The sequence below is a fragment of the Balaenoptera physalus genome, assembly GCF_965194825.1.
Source record: "Balaenoptera physalus genome assembly, chromosome: 14".
NCBI lineage: Eukaryota > Metazoa > Chordata > Mammalia > Artiodactyla > Balaenopteridae > Balaenoptera > Balaenoptera physalus.
The window spans coordinates 24,404,373-24,417,214 of record NC_138893.1 but is presented as its reverse complement, the minus strand read 5'-3'; the positions used below and the strand labels follow the sequence as shown (position 1 = coordinate 24,417,214).

General features: G+C 56.2%; 2 long non-coding RNA genes across 2 annotated transcripts in view; both read right to left on the bottom strand.

Moving 5' to 3' along the window:
• The window catches only part of LOC309642169, a 998,009-nt gene that overhangs the window by 583,486 nt on the left and 401,681 nt on the right, over positions 1-12,842 (bottom strand). The gene's annotated exons all lie outside the window — the stretch shown is intronic.
• On the bottom strand, positions 6,125-12,755 carry LOC309642240. The gene is made up of 3 exons (XR_014253072.1): positions 8,016-12,755; positions 6,724-6,806; positions 6,125-6,373 (listed from the first exon to the last, which is right to left on the bottom strand). It is a non-coding gene; the product is annotated as an uncharacterized lncRNA (long non-coding RNA).

Below are 12,842 nucleotides of genomic sequence, written 5' to 3'. Positions count from 1 at the left end.
GTCCACTTCGGGCCGTCACTGCTTGCCAAGAGGAGACATGTTACTCACCACGCGGTCCCAGCCTCGCTGCCTCCCGGGTCCATCCGCTCCCGGGCTGAGCAACCCAGACGCGGCCAGAGCCTGCTGTGAAAGCAGCCCAGTGCTGGCCTGGGCCCCTCGGCCACCAGCGTGGTCTGATCTGGCAGCGTCCCTTGCCTCCCTGTCTTTGCTCCCAAACAGCCTCTCGCGGTTTGGCGCGGGGACTGCTGAGAAGGTGACTAACTCATGGAATATGCATAAAGGTAACGAGAGGCTCCACCAAGCTCGGAGCATTCAGCAAGGCCTCTGCGGTGGCCTCATTCCCAGCCCCCCGGGGGTGCTGCCAGAGGCTGGGGGCAGCACAGAACCCACAGAGGGAGGCTTGGAGATGATGGAACCCAAACCCTCACCTACGGGTGGAGAATTACAGTCCCGCAGAGGAGGAGGGATTGACGGGCTTGTGCTGCTGGATGCCGCCACCCCCACCCCCCGCCCCCCGCCAAGCCCGGACCAGGAGGAGGCGGTGCTGCTGGGGGGAGGGGGGGCACAGGCGAGGACACCGCCCCCGCCCCAGCCACGACCCCCCACCTGAGCAGAGGCTCTTTAAAAAGCCACCCTGCACCCGGCCTGCTTTCTCAGCCTGTGGATGAAAGGAACAGTTAAATCCTAAATATTTTCATGTAAATTTGCCTTTAGACTTAATACTAAAACCACAAATGATCGTGGAAGTGAACACATAGCTGAGAGGCTGATTTTTTTTCTGGAGATATTTTCATTATTTGATAAGGATTTAAATGGATTTTAACTACCTCCCCAGATAGTTCTTTTTAAATGTTTTAATTTTAAGAGCTTCCTGGCTTCATATATTATATGGTACATAATCAGGTTACATATTCTCTCTCCTAACTCTGCCTGAATAATAAGAAAATGGAATTATAATAATACCTCTGCAGGGGCGATTAAATGCAGCAAGGCTGGTCTCCTCCCCATCTGAGCTGGGCGAGGGGGAATCTTTGTCCCCATACCCGCCATCTCCCTGACCTCCTCCGCCCCGCTTCCACTGTCCGCCTCCGCAGGCCCAGGGTCCTGGCCGCGCCCAGTGCAGTCCAGACCCCAGGGTTCCTTCCCTGTGATAAGGACGTCTTGGAGGCCTAAGATGTTGTGCATGTGGCATCGGCCGGGCCTGTCTTGTGCCAGCCACCTGCACGTGTGACCCCCTCGCCCTGCAGCCCTCACGAGACGGGAACCGCTATCTGGCAGCAGAAGAACCGAATGGCCTCTTCTGAGAGTTTACAGGGCCAGCCCTAGCTTGCTGGCTGCCCACCAGCCCTCGCTGACCCTCTGGCTCTATTCCAAACAACACTGAATGTGAGTCAGCCCTGGAGGGACCACGAGGTCCGGTGTGGGCTAGGTCTGTGGCCCTACGTTAAGTGCCTTCTGTCTGAGCCTCAGAAGGCATAAGAAAGGACTCCTGAGAGCTGGGTGAGCGCGGGAGGGGAGGGGTTAAAAGGATTGATGGGGCTCTGGGCCCAGAGTGGTCATCACAGGAAGTTCTCTCTCCCTGGAGGTCACCTCCCGTCCTGACTGTGAGGGGGCCGTGTGGAACGGTGGCTGGACACCCAGGTCCTCGAGACAGCCAGCTGTGCTCCAGTCACTGCCCCAGTGCACACGGCCTCTCTTTGACTCAGTCTGTCCATCTATAAAATGGGGCGATAATCTTGACCAGCTCCTGGGTGCATGAGAGGATCACAGGAGTCTGCAGCGTGAAGCAGAGAAATGCCTGGCAGGGGGTCTGCACTGAGGACATCGAGGGCCATTGTTGCCTTCAGCCCATAACACCCTGGACCTGGCTGTGCTAGGTCAGCAGGGCCCCATCTCACGTCTCCCTTGTGTCCACTGTGAGCCCTGGATGCAGGGGCTGGGTCTACGCCTTCCATCCCCAGAACATAACAGGCCCTGACCCTTGGTAGGGATGCAGCATCTGTTTTGCCAAGTTGCCATGTGGGACCTAGTTAGTTGTCCCACCGTCCACAGCTAGAGATGAGGGCGGTGGCAGGATTCGGACAGCCGACTACCCGCTGGGCAAGGGGCTCCTCAAGTCGAGAACCCAGGGTTTGCTGACCTGACCTCACGGAAACCATCCCGGCCGCCGGAGTTCATAGTCCCCTGAATTGGCGCCAGGAACACTTTACGCTTTACTGCGAGCAGCCCGGAGAGAGGCGGCCCTTCCCTTTGCCTCCCGGGCGATGCTGATGCGTTCACGGCGGGCTCACCGGCTTCTTTATGGGCTGTTTCCATTTCTAAAATATGGTGTCAGTTGCCGAGTGATGATGCACGTGGCAAGAAATATTTATTATGCGCAGGACCGTCATAAATATTTCTTTTATATCCTAAATAAAACCTAAAACGCCTGAGCATTTTGTGGGCCTATTTTATGTCTTCCCATTATGGACTTTGTCCTGTGATTCAGCCAAAATTTAGTGGCCATGAACGTGAGCTACCGTGGGGCTCCCCTGTCCCCGGGCAGCTGTCAGCACTTGGTGCCCAGAGCAGGTTCCATCACCTTTGCCCTGAAGGGAGACCCCTAGGGGGGCGTGGCTGAGAGGGACAGCTTTCAAAACACGGGAAGTGGCCTCTGATATGCTGATTCCTGCCTTCAGGAGCCATGGTTGGATCAGGATTTCTGTTTTCAGATCTCCGAGGGCAGTGCGTTGTGTAAAAGGTAAGATTGGTGAAGGCAGTATGTTTGCAGATACATCTGGATTCAGAGAGCGTCTCAGTGCTGTCGGTCAGACCTACAAAACAAGGGGGGTGCTGGTGTGGGCCTCTGACTTGCATATGGGGTGTGGGTATGGGCGGCAAAGTGGTGGAAGTTGGAAGGGGCGGAAGTGTGTGTCACTCCTCGACACACTTGGCCAGAAGGTGATTTATCGTAAGAGGTGTGTGGGACGCCCACATTCTAAGGTTTCGCTGGCAGCATAGGAGGACGGGAACGGAGAGGTTCACCGCGGACGACGTGCAGATGAATCCAGATGAATCCAGTAGCGTTGCCACCAACGCCACCACCCAATCGGCCTGCAGCTGTAGGGGGTGTTTGTCCTCCCCTGGGAACCGTCGTCCCGTTTGTGGTCGTGTTCTTAACTGTTACCCCCACGAGGGGGCAATCATCTCCCTAAGACTGGTCCATGCAGGACCAAGACAGGGGCCCTAGAGGACGGCTCACGGAAGAGAGTTCAGAGAACAGACACATCCAGGTGGGGCACAGGGGAACCCGGAAACACTCACGGTCCCCAGCATCCTGCTGAGATGCTCACTCTAAAAGAGCCTCTGAGGGGACGGGCTGCCTAAGGACAGGGGAGTGGGCGACAGAAGGTGCAGGGACACGGTGCTATTTTGGTGCACACTTGTGCCCCAGGCACTGTCATGCGGCTGTTCACACACACACTGCACACGCGTGTACACATATAGCCACACGCACACACCTCACACACGTGCACGCACTCACTGAGGAGGGAGCAGGGCGGCCTGCTAGCTCAGCACCGCTTCGGCGCTGGAACCTCCACCACTGGCCGCCGGGCACACAGAGGCCTTGATGCCAGCTCTGCTCTCGAGGGCAACAAAGCCACAGGGTTATTTCTCCTGATAACGCAATCAATCCTCCTGAAATGAAAATGTTTCTACGCCTTCTCGCCGCAGCTGGCGCCTCGAGCGCCTCTGCCTTCTCTTAGACAATCCCCTCCTGCGAGGGGTGGTGGAGGCAGTGAGGATGGTTCCGGGACCGAGGGACGGACACGGAAGCAGGTGGAGAGGGTCCTCTTGCTCTGACCGGTGTCCAGTGAGCCCCCTTCCTGTAGCTCACAAGGTCATAGCCCAGCAAAAGCAGAGAAACAAGAATCCAGACCAAAGGACAGGAGTCCCCCCCTTCAACAGAGACGTTGTTTTGGACCATCTGAGCCAGGCCTGCGTGAGCAGTGGATGGCACGTAGGTGCCCATGTCACTGACGTGAACCTACCGGTGGAGATACTGCTTTAAAATCCCGCCTCTGGGTCCTCGCAGAAAAGACATGTTCTCACGTGGAAAAGCCCTGCAAGGGAAGAAGCTGGCCGCGCGGTGAGCTGAGCACAGAGGCTGCGGGTCCCCGTCTCCTCCCGGCAGCTGGGGGCTGAGAAGGCCCTGGAGGAGCTGGTGTTCGGCTCTGGAGGAAAGAGACTTGGGCAGGGGTGGGGGAGGCGACACGGGCAGGTGCCCCCCAGGCTGGCAGGCCCGCCGGGCACAGGCGCTCCAGGCCAGGGCACCTGGAGCCCAGGGTCCCCGTGAGAGCAGGTGAAGGGGCACATGTGCTGCCGGCCACCAGGCAGCAGGAGGGTCACCTGGGCTCTTCCCATCAGCTCAGTGGCATTTCTGAAAACAAGGGATCTGCCGATATGTTACTCAATCCTTACTTCCCTTTCCTCCCGACCCCCGATCCACCAAAAATTGAAAAGTGACAAAGTTCAGTGTCCTCAGAGAACCAGCTGGGGGGCCTGCTGGAGCCCGCATCTGGGTCATCCCCACCAGGTGGGCGGGGGTCTCCTGACCTGAGTGTCCGGAACTCCCGGAGGACTGACGATATCCCCAGAGTCCACCGAAGGGGGCACGTGGAGGACTGGCCTGGACAGAAGGTTGGCAGACGGCTGGCTGAGGACTGACCATGAGGGCACAGCACCGCTGGCATGAGGCTCTACCTGCTGGGGGCAGTGTTGCTGGAGAACGTGGAGGAGGGCATTTGGAACAAAGAGGGAATGAGGATGGCAGCCCCCAAGGAGATTCTCCACGAGCAGCGGCTGGAACCCGGCCGGGGGGCTGCTAGGGTCGCCGGGAGAGTGGTGCCTCCTGGGTACTGCATAGGACACCCTCTGCTGTTCTTGGGGCGACAAGGATATGCCAGATCATGCCAGCCTGGGAATAAAGCCAGGATCCTAGGGGCAGGGGAAAAATGGAAAAGTAGGGACCCTCTGGTTTAGGCCCAACCTGCTAAGGCATGAGCACACTTGTCCCCCCCCTCCACGAGACGAGGTGGGCCATTTCCAAAGGTGTCGCTCTGGTTTCACAGCAGCTCCTGGGAGGGTCTGTCGTCCAGCTGTGTCCGGGGTGCGTCCTGACGCCCTGGGTGGGATGGAGATGGAGCTGAGTTTCGGCTGAGGGCTCGGCTTCTGCACACTCCCTGTTTTCAGGTTATCCTCTCAGTGCTCACAGCAAAACGCGTGTGCCGGGCCCTGAAGAGAATGAGTTGATAAAGTCATCTGATTACAACTTTTCTGTGTCGGGGAGAGGTGTTACGGAGCCGGGGAGCAGCTGTTTTCATCTGTGGCTCGCAGGAGGAGGTCACCAGGTTGAGGGCATCTGGGTGAGGTGACTGGGCTGGGAGTAATTGATCATTTCAGGACGGTCTCGGCCGGCGCTGCAAATTCACAGCCGCCTGACACAAACTACATCTGAAAACCCGGCGCCTGTGTGCTGAGTGAACAGGGAGACTGTACAGCTAATTGGCTTTAGCGTTTCTCTTACACGATAGCAGGGAGATGGAGGGAGCTGAGCAGCTGCCAGCTGTGTCACCCAGGCCAGGGACACAGTGGATTTAAAGTCACCCCTTCCCTTTCCTGGGGTTAGAGGGCACTGACATCCCAGCCCCCGGGGCCTGAGCCTGTGAGACCGAGGGCAGGGCAGGGACCGGATGAGAATGGTCCCGTGACTGGACCGAAATCAGACGTGAACTGGAATCAGGGTAAGGGCAGAGACGAGACGGGCTCTCGGCCAGTGACCAGCGAGGCCTGGCTCCGCCAGGATGGAGGGCTCCGTGCTTCTAAAGAACAAGGGGGCGTGAGGCTTGGAAGACCTGGGAGAAAATGGGGCAAATACCAATGGTGCTGATTCAAGTACCGTCCAGGGTAGAGGTTGGGCGAAAGGACCTAGAGGACCGTGGGCGCCTGGGGGAGGCTGTCCCCTCACAGGGGTGAACGTGCGGCTCTCGCACGCCTGTGGCCGATGCACCACCTACAGCAGGTGCTCTCTGCTCCCACCACAACTGCCTCGTCCTCCCAAGAACCACGGCTCAGCAGCTCCGCCCGCCCTGGGGTTTTGGTCCCACTGAGCCCTTGACCCGGGACCTGCCCCCTCCCGTGCCTGCCCAGCCCCATCTCCGCTCTCCGGGAGGCTCCCCCTGATTATCTACACTGGGCACATGCCCCTGGACCTCTGTCCCAGCCACGACCCCTTTGTGCTCCCACATACGGACCAGGTCATTCCCAGAGGGCGGGGTCACAGCTCTTCGTTTCCTCGTTTCCCGCCTGGCACCTCCTAGAAGCTCACCAATATCTGTGGGTCAAATGAATGAATGAGACCATCCAACAATATGACCTTGCTCTCCATGGACACACACGTGACAGACTTTGAAGAAGCCTCCCGGGCCATGTCACTGACTCAGTTGTTTGGTGTGTTTGTGCTGCATGCTTCCCCAGGAGGGGCCGGGCGCTGGGTCTTCCCTGGGCCTCAGGTGCATGAGACATGCCCTCGTGGGGTCACTGATGCTGGGACAGGATGTTGTGGGAGGTTCCTGGGGCTGATCTCGCCCCCCCCCCCGCCTCTGAGACTTTGCTGAGCTCTTCCCTCCCCCTCCACCCCTTCCCCTCCTCACGCTGCCCTGCGCCCTCTCCTGCAGCACCTACCTAGCTCTGCATTAACCGCTCCATCACAGGCTGACCCTCCTGCCGGCCTGGGAGCCGCTGCTGGGGTTTCCTTCCCGCAGGGCCTGGTGCGAAGACACACAGTAAACGTGAACGTCCCTGAGCAAAGCAAGGAATGACCACTTCCAACCACAGTGGCCTGAGTCCTATGTGCCCTGGCTGGGGGGGTCGGGGGTCAGGGAGGGTAGTGGTTTAGAGCACAGATTCCGGAGTCAGACCGGCTTCTGTGCAAGCCCTGCCCGCATCGCAGTCTAGGTGCCTTTGGGCAAACTGCTTACCCTTCCAGACCTGAGATTCTCCTGTGAACAGAGGAGGGTAACAGAACCCACCGCAGAGGTTGCTGAGAGGACCCGGGAGGCCCTCGGCCAGTGCCTGGCACGGAGCAGCGTTCGTGACATCAGTCACCATGATTGGTGTCTCCGTTACCTGCACATCAAGTGTGCTGGTCGCTTGGAGCCAGGAGCTTGTCCCGGCTACCGAATCACTCTGAACCGCGGCGGCTCCGAGCACGGGCATGTCCCATTTGGCTCACAGGCCTGCAGTTTGGGTGAGGCTGGTGTCTGCTCCCCCCAGGGTCAGCAGTGGCCTCTCTGAGGCCAAGAACACGGGCATGGTCCCCAGCTGGGGCCGTGAGTGGGACACCCGCACCGGGCCTCTCCGGGGGGCCAGGGCTTCCGCACAGCACGGTGGCTCCCCGGAGCGGTGCCCCGGCCTGGAGGAGCTAGGAGACGCGGCATCCCCTCCCCTCCTGGCCCGGGGACCCTCAGCACCGCATCTGTCACTCCCCGCTGGTGCAGGTGGGTGCAGACTCCCACCCAGCTCCCACCTTGTTGGGAGTGTCAGGCAAGACGAGCAGGAGGGGTGCGAAGGGGGCATTCATTTTGGGCAAATGCGATTTGCCGCAAAACTGCACCAGAGGGAAGTGTGTGAACTAAAACTGTCACTGCCGTATCAGTAAACAAAGGATGTTGCTGCCATCAAGCCGTCACATGACAGCCGCCCCTCGGTGAGCCCGGAGGGAACTTGGGATAGAGGCAGGCTTTGTCGCCCACTCCCCACCTAGCTGACAGCCCCTGCAGCCGGCGGTGCCCCTAGGAGACTCGGGATGAGAAAGCACAGGACACCGGCCCCAGAGAGCTGAGGTGCCCATCAAAGGGACGATTTCAGTGAGCCCAGACTCCTGCATCTTCTCACACACAGAAAAGTGCTACATTCCTTAACTTGAGATGTCTGGTTTTCTTTATTTAACAGTCATCTTTGGATGTTCTGATTACCTGGTCTTTGTTGCAGAAACTCCTCTGTATCCTGGCTTCACCCTGACCTCTTCGGAGCGGCCCCTCCGAGCGATCTGAGATGCTGTGTCCCGGGATTAAGTCTTCAGTTTTGTCCACCGAACAAAGCGTAACTCTCATCTTCTAGGCTGTGCATTTTTTTCAGGCGACAAGAGGACGCTGCTGAGCCCTGCGTCTGGGAGAAGCACACCCAGGCCCTGGGAGAGGTCGGAGCTCCACGTTCCCCCACTTCTGCAAACAGCAGGTATTCTCTTCATGGTCATAAAAACATTCTTAAGTGTAACACAACTTTTAAAGATTGTTTCTTGGGAAATAGAAAGTGGAGGTGGAGAATTATCACATGACAAAAATCTCTAACGTTCCATTTAAACAACTGTGTGCCCCGCATTCCATCCTCCTGAGAGGCTGTCTGAGCCCCTCCCTCCTCTCGCTCGTGCCCACCCGCCCTCTTCTCTCCCCACATCATCCCTCTGCCCCCCACCCCCCGGCTCTGCCTTTGGACCTTATAATTGTCTGTAAAGGCGAGCACAGTGGTTTTTTAAAGGCCTTCCTTTAAGCTTTCTTTCATAGCAGTGACCCCCTGCAAAATCATCGCTTCGTTATCTCGACAGCTGTTTCATGAATCATCAAGAGCCTTTAACCTAGTTGACACTTTAAATATTTTATGGGGAAAATATAAACAAAGCAAAGTTTACGTACTTGGGGGAAAAAAGACACGGGAACAACTTTCCCTCCTTATTGTTGATGAATTGTTTGAAGCGTATCATTCAAATGAAGCAACCAGAAAATGAACAGTAAAGACAGTAAACATTTAGTAAGAAAATAAACACTCAGCAGATCAAGGACGAGGAATCTGTCACAGCTGTCAACAAGGAAACACGTGGGAAGGAATCCACTCGTGTTTGTCATTCTTGCTCATGTCAGCAGACAGGTCAAACCTCCATTCTAACATCACTGCTCTGGGCCAGTAAGACCCAGGTCCAGGCCCCCTGCCCACCTTCCAAGGACCCTCCCTGCAGGGCTGGGGACCCGAGGAGGGAGATCCCTCCTGAGGTGAGCTCTCCCAGGGACGTCTGCCCTGAGCGAGAGGTCCTAAGACGATGAGGAAGTGAGGGACACGGCATCACCAAGAAGGACTTGAAAACTGTCGCGTGGAGAGAGGGTCACTGCCCACCCAGGGACCACAGACAGGACCCCACCTGTGGGTGGTGTGTGGCAGGATAGCGGGGGAAGCACGGTCTGGAGGACAGGTTCTTGTCTGGGTGACACACGGGAAGAGAAGCAAAGGGAGGGGGTCAGGTTGAAACGGAGCAGGACCCTATGGTCCTTCCCCCCCGACCCCATGTCCTCCACCTGCCTTTTGTCTGTGGAAAAACTTCAGCCAAAGAATAAGTTTAATCAGAGAAGTGAGAAAATGTAGAGACAAAGGAAAACAGTCCAACAAGACTAAATAATAACAGTTTAGTCATTAAGCAAAGTCAAGGACCTTTAGTTCCTCCTCAAGGGCTATAGATCATATTCTAAGCCATATCCCGTGAGCTGTCTTGTGGATACTGAAACCCTCCACCCGCCAACTCCATGATGACCAGGCTGTAGCCACGACAGAAGCTGCCACAGTTCCGAGAACTGGACTCAAGGAAATGAGAACAAACCGACCCTGGAACTGAAGATTCACTGTACCTAAAACAATCAAGAGGACGCTGGTCAGACCACCGATGACCAGTTTTAAGATGACTGTCAGAGCTGTCTGGGCTGTTTCTGCATGGAGCCCCTTACCTCCGCCTATAAAAGCTCTTGCTCCCTGATTGTCAGAGGCGGGGGGAGGGAGGGCCGGGGTGGGGGGCTTTGGACAGGAGTCCGCTCTGCAACCTCACCCCCGCCCCCCGTTACCGGCATCCAAGATAAAGCAAACTTTCCTTTCCACCACCTTGCCTCTTTTTTGGCTTTTGAGCGTCGAGCAGCTGGAACCCACTTCCGGTTACAAGGGGACCAGGGGACCAGGACCAGAGCCACATCGTCCCGAAGCTCTGGCCTCTGGGGCATGAAAGGAGGTTTAATCCAATGATCAATGACAGGAAGACTCACCTCTTCTTCCAATTCTCATCTTTGTCCTTTGATTGGATCCCGTGTTAACTGATTGACATGCTCACAGTTTCCTGCTAAATTGTTTTTTAAGAGAAGACGCACATGAGGTTCATGTTTTTTCTCTCCTTTTCACCCATTTCTCCCACCTCCACCCCTTGCCCCTGGCAACCACCAATCAGTGGTTAGTTTCCTACTAATTTTTAACAGCTGAGAAGTCACTACTGAGTAAACCTAATCTATGCTAGTGGCATTTAAAACGAAAGTGAAATGTGCAAAAATTAAAGGAACTTACCATTTAAAAGAAATCTTAGTCTATTGTATTTTTTTTTTAATAAATTATTTTATTTTATTTATTTATTTTTGGCTGTGTTGGGTCTTCGTTGCTACGCATGGGCTTTCTCTAGTTGGGGCGAGCAGGGGCTGCTCTTCACTGTGGTGCGTGGGCTTCTCGTGGTGGCTTCTCTTGTTGCAGAGCATGGGCTCTAGGCGCGGGGGCTTCAGTAGTTGTGGCACGTGGGCTCAGTAGTTGTGGCACGTGGGCTCTGGAGCGCAGGCTCAGTAGTTGTGGCGCACGGGCTTAGTTGCTCCATGGCATGTGGGATCTTCCCGGATCGGGGCTTGAACCCGTGTCCCCTGCATTGGCAGACGGATTCTTAACCACTGCGCCACCAGGGAAGCCCAGTCTATTGTATTTTTACAATGACTTAAATATATACAGAAGTCTAAAAAAGTGTTGATTACTCCTGCAGCCCTGAAAAGGAGCAAATATTTTAAATATAGTCCACGTACAAAGATAAACCAGCTTTTTTGAAACTTGTGTTTCTCCTTGAGGGCTTGTCTGAGTAGACCCTAGCTGCCCTTTCCCCTCCTACAACATACTGATTGGTAAGTGATAGGTGTGAGTCTAGATGTAGATATAAAGACAATCATAGAGAAGATCCGTCTATCCATCTACAACTTTAAACCATTTAATTTTCTTAGATTCAAAATCACGATTATGTGAACTAATATGTAAGCTTCTAAATACTTGGGTGAAAAGCAAAGACGTCTAGAAATTTTCCTACAGGCCATCAGGCGCCTGTGTCTTTCTAAGCACTAAGATATGTATAATTTAAGCTTATAGGCAACATTCCTTTAATGATTAACTTGTAGCAAAAGCAGTAGAATACAAAGGTTAAAGTAAAAGAAACAGATCCAATATGGAGTCAGCTTTGTTCTCCCTGTTACAGTTTCAGCTCCAAGAGGAGTCGACATGGCCAGAATCCAAGCATCTAACTGAGCAGAACCAAGGCGCTGGATTCTGCCCTTGGGCACCAGGCCCTCCAAACTTACCAAGCTGTGGGCACTGGGAGTAAGAATTCCCTGTGTGGGTAACTGAGAAGGGCCCCTCCCCCCTCCCCTCCCACTGCAGTCGGCACGGGGAGACAAGCCCACACCCCGGCCGCGGGTTCACCACCTCCTGTGAGAATCACCCAGCCTCACGGGGTCTGTCCCTCTGGTGGCACTGTGTCCACACCGTCAGCGGGCTGCCCAGCACTTCATCAAGCCAGCTGCTTCTGGGGGATAAGACCCATGGTCACACCAGTGAATTTGGTGGGCAGGAGCCCATTGTTGCCTTGTTTCCCTTAAAACAAGTTCCGTGGTCAATAGGACGTCCTGTGGGAAGCCAGGACGATAGACAAGGCCTTCTGCGAGAGCGTAGACTGTGATGATGGTGGAAGCGCTTTGGGCAGGAAAGGAATCCGCGTCTTAGGGATTCATTTCTCCACGAGGAGAAATTGCTGCCCCGTTAACAGCCAGAGGATCCACGTGACCTACCTGGAAGGGCGCTGCAGTGGGGACTCAGAGCCGCCTCTCGCGGCAACAGCGACACCACGGTGACAGCGATGTTGCTAAACTCACACACACCCCCCCAGCCCCAGCATTGCAGTCTCTCTGCAGGTTGGACCACGGAGCAGGGATCCAGGGGAGGACGCGGCTGATGTCCCGCAGGACTGCCCACCTGGCCCACCTGGCGTTGAGAGCTCTTTGTGACGCTCGTGGGGCATCAGTACCCCCAGCTCTGTGGTGACCTCATCACCACCCATCACCCCAGCCGCTGGCGCCGCATGAACCCCAGCCCAGAGCAGCGTGGATTCCTGCCTCGGGCCACCTCCCCCTTATGCGGCGGATGATGCAGTTTCCAGAGCGGTTGCTTGGAACAGCCTCAAGCTCCCCACAGAGAGACTCTCCCTCCACTGGTGCTTTTGGGGTCTCTCCTGACCAGGGCTGCGAGGGGCAAACAGCAGCTCATGGCTGGGGCCAGCGGCACGTGAGTTCGTTCACTAACCCAGGCTGCACCTTCTGGGTGATGTGCAGGAGGCAGGAGGCAAAGCCACAGACAGGGAGAGGCATCCGGAGGGGGGCGTGGGTCCTTTTATGCCTCCAGAACGGCTCAGGCCCGGTCTCGGCTGTAGTCGTTCATTTTAAACGACGCTGTCATGCACATCTGGTGTTATGCTGGGGGATCAGACGGCAGCTCATGGAGGGCGACTCGGGCTGCAGACACCTGGTGTTCCGTGGTCAGGTGGTCAGCGCCTCCCCACACCCCGGGCAAGAAGCGGGCAGCTGGCTTGGCAGATGGACGCTGCCAATGGCAGGAGAGAGCACCGGCTTCATGCAAAGCCCCAGGGGTCCCCAGAAGCCCCTTACTGCAGCTCCGAAGGGCTGGGGAGCCAGAGCCTC